This window comes from Schistocerca piceifrons, chromosome 1 (genome assembly GCF_021461385.2).
Source record: "Schistocerca piceifrons isolate TAMUIC-IGC-003096 chromosome 1, iqSchPice1.1, whole genome shotgun sequence".
NCBI lineage: Eukaryota > Metazoa > Arthropoda > Insecta > Orthoptera > Acrididae > Schistocerca > Schistocerca piceifrons.
This window is the reverse complement of record NC_060138.1, coordinates 91,376,968-91,389,052: the sequence shown is the minus strand read 5'-3', so window position 1 is coordinate 91,389,052 and position 12,085 is coordinate 91,376,968. Positions and strand designations below refer to the sequence as shown.

Genomic DNA, 12,085 nt, shown 5'->3' with positions numbered 1-12,085 from the left:
TGACGGCGAGAGAGATGCATCATCTGTCCACGTCTCATCGAAACACACTGTCACCAAGCAATGGCTGACGCTTCGAGGACGGCACGAAATTGCCAGGGAGGTGATGCAGCTAACGTTCCTGGCAAATGTGCTAACAGGGCACACACGTCCATTGGAGTGTATACATATGATGGGGACCGGCTGTGACACAGCAGTCAACCAAAGTCAAAAAATGTGACTAATCATACAGTGCTTCCAGTGTGTCGTTTACCACTTTGTGAGTGGATGCTGTTCTAAAGAGCGTAATTCCCATTTATCTGTAAACAGCGCACGTGAGCGAATCTAATAGCAGCACTGTGTTACTACTATTGTACAGAGCAACTCTGTCAATACGCAGGTGTTTCAATCAGTAGGGCCATGGTAAACAGAGCGATTCGGAGTGATGTATAGTGTCTGCTACATAAATAATAAGTCTTTGATGTAATTGCTTCAGAGAAATATGAAAGTAAGCCTATCAGAAAAGTAACGCGAGACATGTAGCACGGGTCATGTCTTGGAGAATCTCTTACATCTGAGCCCATCACTTGCGCAGCGTCCCTTTGGCGCAGAGGATAGCGCGTTGGACTTCTAATCCAAAGGTCGTGGGTTCGATCCCCACAAGGGACGGGCAATTTTTAAAAATATGTGCCAATCACGAGATGGGTATTGACATATGGGTAACCACAAGCGTCTTCAAAAGGTGAAAATTGTTGTGACCTCAGTTCTATGCTTAAATATGTTAACCTTACACATACAAGCAAACTTCTCGTAGATCTGTTATCCATGACGCTGTTATGTGTAAATGCTGTAGAAACGGAACCATATCTTCACGTGCCTGTTCACGCAAATTTTCTTTCAATACCCAATTTTTACCTACAGATAGAAATATAGCAATAGAACGCACATTTTGTACAGAAACAAATACAATGAAGAGTGAAATAATTTTGTATTACTTCACGAGTCAATGTATGTAATCCCAGTCATGATCTTTAATTCTTCCAGCCCAAGCTGAGAGGGTTTCAGTTTTCTCGGCCACAAGTGAGAAAAGTAGACTGTTTCACAACAAGATATAGTACTATGGTTCCTTAACTGTTCCCATTAAACAATGGCACTCTGTATCTATAGAGACGGCGGCAATATTCGCTTCAGCACAGGGGGCTTTTGCTGGAGACTGTCAGGAGGGGACTTGCTGGATACATGAAGGGAGAAGACCAGACAGAGACGTCTGACGCTCCGCTGACGCTTGCAGAAAACTACATTAAGTATGATTCCCGCCTATAACTGACGGCGAGAGAGATGCATCATCTGTCCACGTCTCATCGAAACACACTGTCACCAAGCAATGGCTGACGCTTCGAGGACGGCACGAAATTGCCAGGGAGGTGATGCAGCTAACGTTCCTGGCAAATGTGCTAACAGGGCACACACGTCCATTGGAGTGTATACATATGATGGGGACCGGCTGTGACACAGCAGTCAACCAAAGTCAAAAAATGTGACTAATCATACAGTGCTTCCAGTGTGTCGTTTACCACTTTGTGAGTGGATGCTGTTCTAAAGAGCGTAATTCCCATTTATCTGTAAACAGCGCACGTGAGCGAATCTAATAGCAGCACTGTGTTACTACTATTGTACAGAGCAACTCTGTCAATACGCAGGTGTTTCAATCAGTAGGGCCATGGTAAACAGAGCGATTCGGAATGATGTATAGTGTCTGCTACATAAATAATAAGTCTTTGATGTAATTGCGTCAGAGAAATATGAAAGTAAGCCTATCAGAAAAGTAACGCGAGACATGTAGCACGGGTCATGTCTTGGAGAATCTCTTACATCTGAGCCCATCAGTTGCGCAGCGTCCCTTTGGCGCAGAGGATAGCGCGTTGGACTTCTAATCCAAAGGTCGCGGGTTCGATCCCCACAAGGGACGGGCAATTTTTAAAAATATGTGCCAATCACGAGATGGGTATTGACATATGGGTAACCACAAGCGTCTTCAAAAGGTGAAAATTGTTGTGACCTCAGTTCTATGCTTAAATATGTTAACCTTACACATACAAGCAAAATTCTCGTAGATCTGTTATCCATGACGCTGTTATGTGTAAATGCTGTAGAAACGGAACCATATCTTCACGTGCCTGTTCACGCAAATTTTCTTGCAATACCCAATTTTTACCTACAGATAGAAATATAGCAATAGAACGCACATTTTGTACAGAAACAAATACAATGAAGAGTGAAATAATTTTGTATTACTTCATGAGTCAATGTATGTAATCCCAGTCATGATCTTTAATTCTTCCAGCCCAAGCTGAGAGGGTTTCAGTTTTCTCGGCCACAAGTGAGAAAAGTAGACTGTTTCACATCAAGATATAGTACTATGGTTCCTTAACTGTTCCCATTAAACAATGGCACTCTGTATCTATAGAGACGGCGGCAATATTCGCTTCAGCACAGGGGGCTTTTGCTGGAGACTGTCAGGAGGGGACTTGCTGGATACATGAAGGGAGAAGACCAGACAGAGACGTCTGACGCTCCGCTGACGCTTGCAGAAAACTACATTAAGTATGATTCCCGCCTATAACTGACGGCGAGAGAGATGCATCATCTGTCCACGTCTCATCGAAACACACTGTCACCAAGCAATGGCTGACGCTTCGAGGACGGCACGAAATTGCCAGGGAGGTGATGCAGCTAACGTTCCTGGCAAATGTGCTAACAGGGCACACACGTCCATTGGAGTGTATACATATGATGGGGACCGGCTGTGACACAGCAGTCAACCAAAGTCAAAAAATGTGACTAATCATACAGTGCTTCCAGTGTGTCGTTTACCACTTTGTGAGTGGATGCTGTTCTAAAGAGCGTAATTCCCATTTATCTGTAAACAGCGCACGTGAGCGAATCTAATAGCAGCACTGTGTTACTACTATTGTACAGAGCAACTCTGTCAATACGCAGGTGTTTCAATCAGTAGGGCCATGGTAAACAGAGCGATTCGGAGTGATGTATAGTGTCTGCTACATAAATAATAAGTCTTTGATGTAATTGCTTCAGAGAAATATGAAAGTAAGCCTATCAGAAAAGTAACGCGAGACATGTAGCACGGGTCATGTCTTGGAGAATCTCTTACATCTGAGCCCATCACTTGCACAGCGTCCCTTTGGCGCAGAGGATAGCGCGTTGGACTTCTAATCCAAAGGTCGTGGGTTCGATCCCCACAAGGGACGGGCAATTTTTAAAAATATGTGCCAATCACGAGATGGGTATTGACGTATGGGTAACCACAAGCGTCTTCAAAAGGTGAAAATTGTTGTGACCTCAGTTCTATGCTTAAATATGTTAACCTTACACATACGAGCAAAATTCTCGTAGATCTGTTATCCATGACGCTGTTATGTGTAAATGCTGTAGAAACGGAACCATATCTTCACGTGCCTGTTCACGCAAATTTTCTTTCAATACCCAATTTTTACCTACAGATAGAAATATAGTAATAGAACGCACATTTTGTACAGAAACAAATACAATGACGAGTGAAATAATTTTGTATTACTTCACGAGTCAATGTATGTAATCCCAGTCATGATCTTTAATTCTTCCAGCCCAAGCTGAGAGGGTTTCAGTTTTCTCGGCCACAAGTGAGAAAAGTAGACTGTTTCACAACAAGATATAGTACTATGGTTCCTTAACTGTTCCCATTAAACAATGGCACTCTGTATCTATAGAGACGGCGGCAATATTCGCTTCAGCACAGGGGGCTTTTGCTGGAGACTGTCAGGAGGGGACTTGCTGGATACATGAAGGGAGAAGACCAGACAGAGACGTCTGACGCTCCGCTGACGCTTGCAGAAAACTACATTAAGTATGATTCCCGCCTATAACTGACGGCGAGAGAGATGCATCATCTGTCCACGTCTCATCGAAACACACTGTCACCAAGCAATGGCTGACGCTTCGAGGACGGCACGAAATTGCCAGGGAGGTGATGCAGCTAACGTTCCTGGCAAATGTGCTAACAGGGCACACACGTCCATTGGAGTGTATACATATGATGGGGACCGGCTGTGACACAGCAGTCAACCAAAGTCAAAAAATGTGACTAATCATACAGTGCTTCCAGTGTGTCGTTTACCACTTTGTGAGTGGATGCTGTTCTAAAGAGCGTAATTCCCATTTATCTGTAAACAGCGCACGTGAGCGAATCTAATAGCAGCACTGTGTTACTACTATTGTACAGAGCAACTCTGTCAATACGCAGGTGTTTCAATCAGTAGGGCCATGGTAAACAGAGCGATTCGGAGTGATGTATAGTGTCTGCTACATAAATAATAAGTCTTTGATGTAATTGCTTCAGAGAAATATGAAAGTAAGCCTATCAGAAAAGTAACGCGAGACATGTAGCACGGGTCATGTCTTGGAGAATCTCTTACATCTGAGCCCATCAGTTGCGCAGCGTCCCTTTGGCGCAGAGGATAGCGCGTTGGACTTCTAATCCAAAGTTCGTGGGTTCGATCCCCACAAGGGACGGGCAATTTTTAAAAATATGTGCCAATCACGAGATGGGTATTGACATATGGGTAACCACAAGCGTCTTCAAAAGGTGAAAATTGTTGTGACCTCAGTTCTATGCTTAAATATGTTAACCTTACACATACAAGCAAAATTCTCGTAGATCTGTTATCCATGACGCTGTTATGTGTAAATGCTGTAGAAACGGAACCATATCTTCACGTGCCTGTTCACGCAAATTTTCTTTCAATACCCAATTTTTACCTACAGATAGAAATATAGCAATAGAACGCACATTTTGTACAGAAACAAATACAATGAAGAGTGAAATAATTTTGTATTACTTCACGAGTCAATGTATGTAATCCCAGTCATGATCTTTAATTCTTCCAGCCCAAGCTGAGAGGGTTTCAGTTTTCTCGGCCACAAGTGAGAAAAGTAGACTGTTTCACAACAAGATATAGTACTATGGTTCCTTAACTGTTCCCATTAAACAATGGCACTCTGTATCTATAGAGACGGCGGCAATATTCGCTTCAGGACAGGGGGCTTTTGCTGGAGACTGTCAGGAGGGGACTTGCTGGATACATGAAGGGAGAAGACCAGACAGAGACGTCTGACGCTCCGCTGACGCTTGCAGAAAACTACATTAAGTATGATTCCCGCCTATAACTGACGGCGAGAGAGATGCATCATCTGTCCACGTCTCATCGAAACACACTGTCACCAAGCAATGGCTGACGCTTCGAGGACGGCACGAAATTGCCAGGGAGGTGACGCAGCTAACGTTCCTGGCAAATGTGCTAACAGGGCACACACGTCCATTGGAGTGTATACATATGATGGGGACCGGCTGTGACACAGCAGTCAACCAAAGTCAAAAAATGTGACTAATCATACAGTGCTTCCAGTGTGTCGTTTACCACTTTGTGAGTGGATGCTGTTCTAAAGAGCGTAATTCCCATTTATCTGTAAACAGCGCACGTGAGCGAATCTAATAGCAGCACTGTGTTACTACTATTGTACAGAGCAACTCTGTCAATACGCAGGTGTTTCAATCAGTAGGGCCATGGTAAACAGAGCGATTCGGAGTGATGTATAGTGTCTGCTACATAAATAATAAGTCTTTGATGTAATTGCTTCAGAGAAATATGAAAGTAAGCCTATCAGAAAAGTAACGCGAGACATGTAGCACGGGTCATGTCTTGGAGAATCTCTTACATCTGAGCCCATCAGTTGCGCAGCGTCCCTTTGGCGCAGAGGATAGCGCGTTGGACTTCTAATCCAAAGGTAGTTCCGCTTTAGACGCCGTGCAGTGTGGACGTGCCTAGTCTTCCGCTCCGCCGTTGCGTTACGTATAGTGGACTATCGTTTTTGTTACGTGTTGTGTTGCAACTTCTGAGAGTGTTTCTCCGTCGTTGTTTCGTACCTTGTGTTACTTTCTGTCCTTATTTCAGTGTTTTTTGTGTAGCGGTTTCGACCGCATATTTTGAAAATGTCGTCCCAGTTTATTCCTCGTCAGGCTACAGTTAGTTTTGCTTTTGACAAGTCAACCCGCCATGTGCAACCTAGTTCTCTTGAGATTCATGATTGGTTGGTAGATACCTTTGGTGTTCATTCGGATCAGGTGCACACTGCTTATTTTGATACCGAACTGTATGTTTTCTTTGTTAAGTTTATGGACCCACTTCAGGTTGATAAAATTCTTTCTAAATATGGTCATCAAGTTCTCTTTCGGCATCGGGATGATTCTGTAAGTACCGTGCTGCTTTCCAATGCTTCCATCACGTATACCAATGTTCGTGTTTACAACCTTCCACCGGAGGTGGATAATGTCTATCTTAAGGAGGGTCTACAGAAGTATGGTGATGTAAAGAGCATTCGCCTTGAACGCTGGTCAAGCCAACATCGCCTGCAATGTTACAGTGGTATTCGTTCAGTCGAAATGCACGTTAAGCAGAATATTCCATCTCACCTGCAGATCGGTGGATATCGTGTCCATGTAACATATAGTGGTCAGGTTGGCACCTGTTTTTTGTGCAATGAAAGTGGTCACGTGCGTACCGACTGTCCGCGGAAAGTTTTTGTTTTAAAAAATTCTCTCGAACAGCGTCGCAAGTTAACGGTCGCTGACCTCGTTGCAGGTGGTTCTGCTCTTGGTGTAGCACAGTCCAGTGGTAGTAGCGCCCCTCCACAGGTTTTGCGCACCCCTGATACAGAATTTCCTCCTTTGCGTGCTAAATCTGATGTTGTTCCGTCTGTCCCTCAGGTGGGTGTGCCACTTTTGAATAATAAGAGGCGTCGCCCACACGATGGAAATAGTACGGATGAGGATCTCCCTGAGATGCCCCAGTCCGAGCGACCGGCATCCTCCGAGCCACTGTGTACTGTAGCTGCTCCCTGCCCTCCTGAGGTAGCGGTTCCGGTGGCGGCTGCTGGCGCCCCTCCGGCCTCCGACGCAGCTTCTCTCGAGTCGGGTCGTCGGTCGGGCCTGTTGGCGCCGTCTTCCGAACCGACTTCGATGTCACAACAAGTGGAGCCGCGACAACTTCCTGCTTCGCTGCCCCATACCTCTGCCAGCGGAGCTGCTCCGCTTCCTTCCAACTCTGCGGCCTCGGACCTTCCTGCTCACGTTTCGCCTCCGTGCAGTCCATGTTTGCCGGAAGCTAGTGCAGGTGTTGACCATTCCGTTTTGTCGGATGTTTCCCCCGCGACCCCGGATCCCGCATGTGGACCGGCGCGGGTGGTGTCGGATACAGAACTTGACCCTCCTACGTCACCGGCGGCTGAAGTTTCCTTGCCCGTCAGCCGACGCAAGTTACGCGTTCAGCCGAACGTTAATGCTGTTCGTAAAAAACCGAAACGTAAGGGATCCGCGGAACGGGGTAGCAGTCCCCCTCCCTCGGATGCCTCTGTCACCCCTGCTATGGACTGTGACGCTGGTGCGTCGGTGTAGGTGATTTGTTTTCTCGCTTTTCTCTCTATGGTTCAAGCATACACCTTTCTTACCTTAAATGTTAACCGTATTGAGTCCGACGTTCGCATTGCCTCTTTGCGGCAGTTTATTTACGACGCCTGTGCGGACGTAGTGTTTTTGCAGGAAGTGTTGTTTTCTGATCTCTCTCTACCTGGATTTCAAACTGTTTTTAATGTCGCGCCGGAATATTCAACAGGAACTGCTCTTTTCTTTCGAGAGGGCATTCCTATTACTGACATTGAATTCCTTGACTCTGGCCGTGGGATTGGTTGTCGTCTTTTTGATCTCCGCCTCGTTGTTTTGTATGCCCCCTCTGGTTCGGGTCACACTGTGGCTCGATCGCGCTTTTATAAGGAAGAGCTTATTTATCTTTTGCGCCAGAGTCCTCGGAGTCTCCTGCTCGGAGGCGATTTTAATTGTGTTTTACGCCCTGCAGACCAGTCCCCCAATTTTAATTATTGCCGTGATTTACATGACTTAGTTCGTACGATGCATCTGCGTGATGTTTGGGAACACAAATATCCAACCCTGGTGAAATATACGTTTTTTACCGCGTCCTCATGCAGTAGACTCGACAGATTCTATTTATCTGATTTTTTATGTGATAAAATTCTTTCTGTCGATGTTATTCCTACTAGTTTTTCTGACCATTGTGCTTTTACTGCAACTGTAAATCTTAGTCGCCAACCTGCAAAACTTTATCGTTCCCAGTGGATGTTAAATGTTTCCCACCTTGCCGACAGTGCTATGGATGATGTTATAAGTGGCGTGTGGGAGCGATGTCTTCGCTCTGTCCCGCGATACCCCTCCTTGCTGGTTTGGTGGACTGCGTTTGCCAAGCCCAAGATTCGTCAGACTTTGATTTTCTACTGTGCTGCTAGGACGCGTGATTTTAAGAACACGTATGAATATTACTACTCTGTCCTGCGTGAACTATATGACGCGGCGGGTACCTCTCCACTGCGGATCCATGATGTTCGTCGTATTAAAGCCAAGCTCTTGAGCCTTAAACGACGACAGATGGATGGTCTGCGAGTTAAGTCGAAACCTCACTCTCTTGTTGAAGGTGAACTGACATCCTTGTACCACCTGCTACGGCATCAGACTCGTCGTCGTCGCTCCTTCATCTCTTCTCTTACGGTGGATGATGGGCGACAGCTTATTGCACAGGAGGAAATGGTTCGTGCTCTTCATCAGTATTACACTAGTCTATATTCTGCCGATGATTCTGGTGAGTCTCTTTCGGATGATGTCTTTGGGGATCTAACTGCGACGATCGCGCCTGACGCGAACGGCGAATTTCTCCGGGAGTTCCAGGTAGACGATGTTTTCGATTTTATTGCTCGCTCTCCGTCCAGTAAATCGCCGGGTCCAGACGGCCTGCCTAAAGAATTTTATCTCCGTTTTTGGCCTCTTTTGGGTGACATTTTTACGCAGATTTTAAATGAGATTGTCAGGGGGATGGATGTGCCTGCCGATTTTAAAGTAGGGAAAATTGTTTTAATCCCGAAGTCCTCTGGTCGTTTATCTGCTGCCAATCTTCGTCCGCTCACATTGCTGAATTTTGACTATAAGACAGCTGCTAGAGCGCTCAATAGCCGGTTGTCTTCTCTGCTTCGGGGTGTGATTGGTGCACATCAATGTTGTTTTCATGATAGATCTATTCTGACACCAGTAGCCGAATATCGGGATGTTGTCTCGGTTGCGGCGGTTACAAACGTACATTGTGCCTTTGCCTTCCTTGATTTTTATAAGGCTTTTGATCACGTCAGTCATGTGTTTTTAGATCGTGTTTTAGGTACAATAGGTTTTAACGCTTCATCACGTGGTGTTCTTGGCAATTTGTATAGGGGAATAACAGCTCGGGTGTCAGTCAATGGGCAGCTGACGCCGCCCATTGCTATCCGCCGCGGAGTGCCTCAGGGTAGTCCGCTCTCTATGTCTTTATTCGTATTGTCCCTGGAACCGCTGCTTCGGACTATTGCTCTCAAGCTTCAGGGTATGTCCCTCTCTGGTGGGAAGCTCTCTGTTAAGGCATATGCGGATGATGTCGTTGTTCTCCTCCGTCAACGTGATGATATCCCGTTGTTGAAAGGGGCAGTTGATGCATACTGTCGTGTCTCTGGAGCGCGTCTCAATCAGGGTAAATGTAAGTTCCTTGATATTCGAGGATTTCGCGATGCTGACGTCCCTTGGGCCACTTTTGTCGATCGCCATACGTCCTTGGGGATTATCATTGATCGGTGTCCTCTAAAAATGGCGGCTCTCAATTGGAAATCTGTCACCGAGAAGATACAGGGGGCTCTGATGGTCCATGAGCAGCGCTCTGCTACCATTTTGCAAAAAGTCAGAATTTTAGACACCTACGTTCTATGTAAAGCTTATTATGTTGCTCAGCTGTTCCCACTTCCCATGATGGTGGCGAAAAGGTTGCGCCAATTGTCTAGCAGGTTTATGTGGAAGGGCCATCTATTCAAGTTACGTTACGAGGTAATGACGAAACCGCGTCTCTCCGGAGGCTTGGGCCTCTCTGACATTACTCGCAAGGCGTCTGCTTTGTACGTCCGCCGAACGACTCTAATTGTTACGCAAGAAGTGACTTCCATTACATCCAGGCTTTTTACTGTTGTGCGTCCGGCGAGCCTTGCTCCACCTGTCGATGTCGGACGCCTAAATTTTAAGTTGAAACACATTCGGGAATTTTACATTGCGGTGAGTTACCTCGGTGACGTCTTCTTGCGGCGACCGGTGCCAACGACCAAGGGCTTGATTGCCCGCTGGGAGGGGCTGGCCGGTCCCAATCCAATAGAACTGGCGTCTCCATCTGTGTCCTGGAGGAACGTCTGGAAGAACGTTAGTCTGCCGATCCACTCTATGGCCGTGGCGTCCACGTGGTATAGGGTAATAAATAATTTGGTTCCCACCAATGTACGACTGCACCGTATTGGTCTTTCTGACACGGACACCTGTACTCGGTGTGGTCTCCTGGATACCCTTGAACATCGATTCACCTGCTGTGGGCACCTTGCTAATTGGCGTTGGCTCAGGAAACAACTTGCTTTTGTCACTAGGTCTGCTGAAGCCGCTTATACTATTGACATCATCGTCCGGCCCGATTCTTCCTTTTTTCCGCGGACGAAGCTCCATACCGTCATGTGGTTGATTGGCCATTTCGTACATTTTGTCAACAGTTGTCATGAAGAGGATGGACACCTAGCGTTTCCGCAGTACATGCTTACTGCTTACTGGCAGCGCTTGCGATTGCCAGGCCTCCGAGATGATTTTGCCAATATGCTTAGCCTGACATTTAAAAGAGAGGGTGTTGGCTAAGGTCACCTGTGTGAGCCATTTTCTTTTATACTGTTTCTGGATTTGCCGCCTTTATGTATGTTTCTTCTCTACACCAGGACTGAAGTTTTCGTGTTTTAATCTTTATTTCAGTCTGCAGTCTACATTATATAGTCATGTTTTAGGATTTTAATTTCAGTACTGTAAAAAAAAAAAAAAAAAAAAAAAAGGGGTATGATTCCTGCTTTGGGTGCAGGAGGTCCCGGGTTCAAATCCCGGACGAGCCCTGCCATTTTGACCGTGCTGAAGAGTAGGTGGAACTCAGCCCCGGTTGCAGATCCTCAATGAAGAGTAGACGCCTGTTATAGCACGTGGATATAACAAGAATGCGGCACCAGTAAAGTACGTAGGTGGAATTCAAAAAAAAAAAAAAAAAAAAAAAAAAAAGGTCGTGGGTTCGATCCCCACAAGGGACGGGCAATTTTTACAAATATGTGCCAATCACGAGATGGGTATTGACATATGGGTAACCACAAGCGTCTTCAAAAGGTGAAAATTGTTGTGACCTCAGTTCTATGCTTAAATATGTTAACCTTACACATACAAGCAAAATTCTCGTAGATCTGTTATCCATGACGCTGTTATGTGTAAATGCTGTAGAAACGGAACCATATCTTCACGTGCCTGTTCACGCAAATTTTCTTTCAATACCCAATTTTTACCTACAGATAGAAATATAGCAATAGAACGCACATTTTGTACAGAAACAAATACAATGAAGAGTGAAATAATTTTGTATTACTTCACGAGTCAATGTATGTAATCCCAGTCATGATCTTTAATTCTTCCAGCCCAAGCTGAGAGGGTTTCAGTTTTCTCGGCCACAAGTGAGAAAAGTAGACTGTTTCACAACAAGATATAGTACTATGGTTCCTTAACTGTTCCCATTAAACAATGGCACTCTGTATCTATAGAGACGGCGGCAATATTCGCTTCAGCACAGGGGGCTTTTGCTGGAGACTGTCAGGAGGGGACTTGCTGGATACATGAAGGGAGAAGACCAGACAGAGACGTCGGACGCTCCGCTGACGCTTGCAGAAAACTACATTAAGTATGATTCCCGCCTATAACTGACGGCGAGAGAGATGCATCATCTGTCCACGTCTCATCGAAACACACTGTCACCAAGCAATGGCTGACGCTTCGAGGACGGCACGAAATTGCCAGGGAGGTGATGCAGCTAACGTTCCTGGCAAATGTGCTAACAGGACACACACGTCCATTGGAGTGTAT

General features: G+C 45.8%; 4 non-coding genes across 4 annotated transcripts; all 4 read left to right on the top strand.

Annotated features, from left to right (window-relative positions):
• Positions 1-572: 572 nt before the first annotated feature.
• Positions 573-645, top strand: Trnar-ucu. Its single transcript has one exon. It is a non-coding gene; the product is annotated as a tRNA-Arg (tRNA).
• Positions 646-1,872: 1,227 nt separating this feature from the next.
• Positions 1,873-1,945, top strand: Trnar-ucu. Its single transcript has one exon. It is a non-coding gene; the product is annotated as a tRNA-Arg (tRNA).
• Positions 1,946-3,172: 1,227 nt separating this feature from the next.
• On the top strand, positions 3,173-3,245 carry Trnar-ucu. Its single transcript has one exon. It is a non-coding gene; the product is annotated as a tRNA-Arg (tRNA).
• A 1,227-nt stretch (positions 3,246-4,472) lies between these two features.
• On the top strand, positions 4,473-4,545 carry Trnar-ucu. Its single transcript has one exon. It is a non-coding gene; the product is annotated as a tRNA-Arg (tRNA).
• Positions 4,546-12,085: the final 7,540 nt, after the last annotated feature.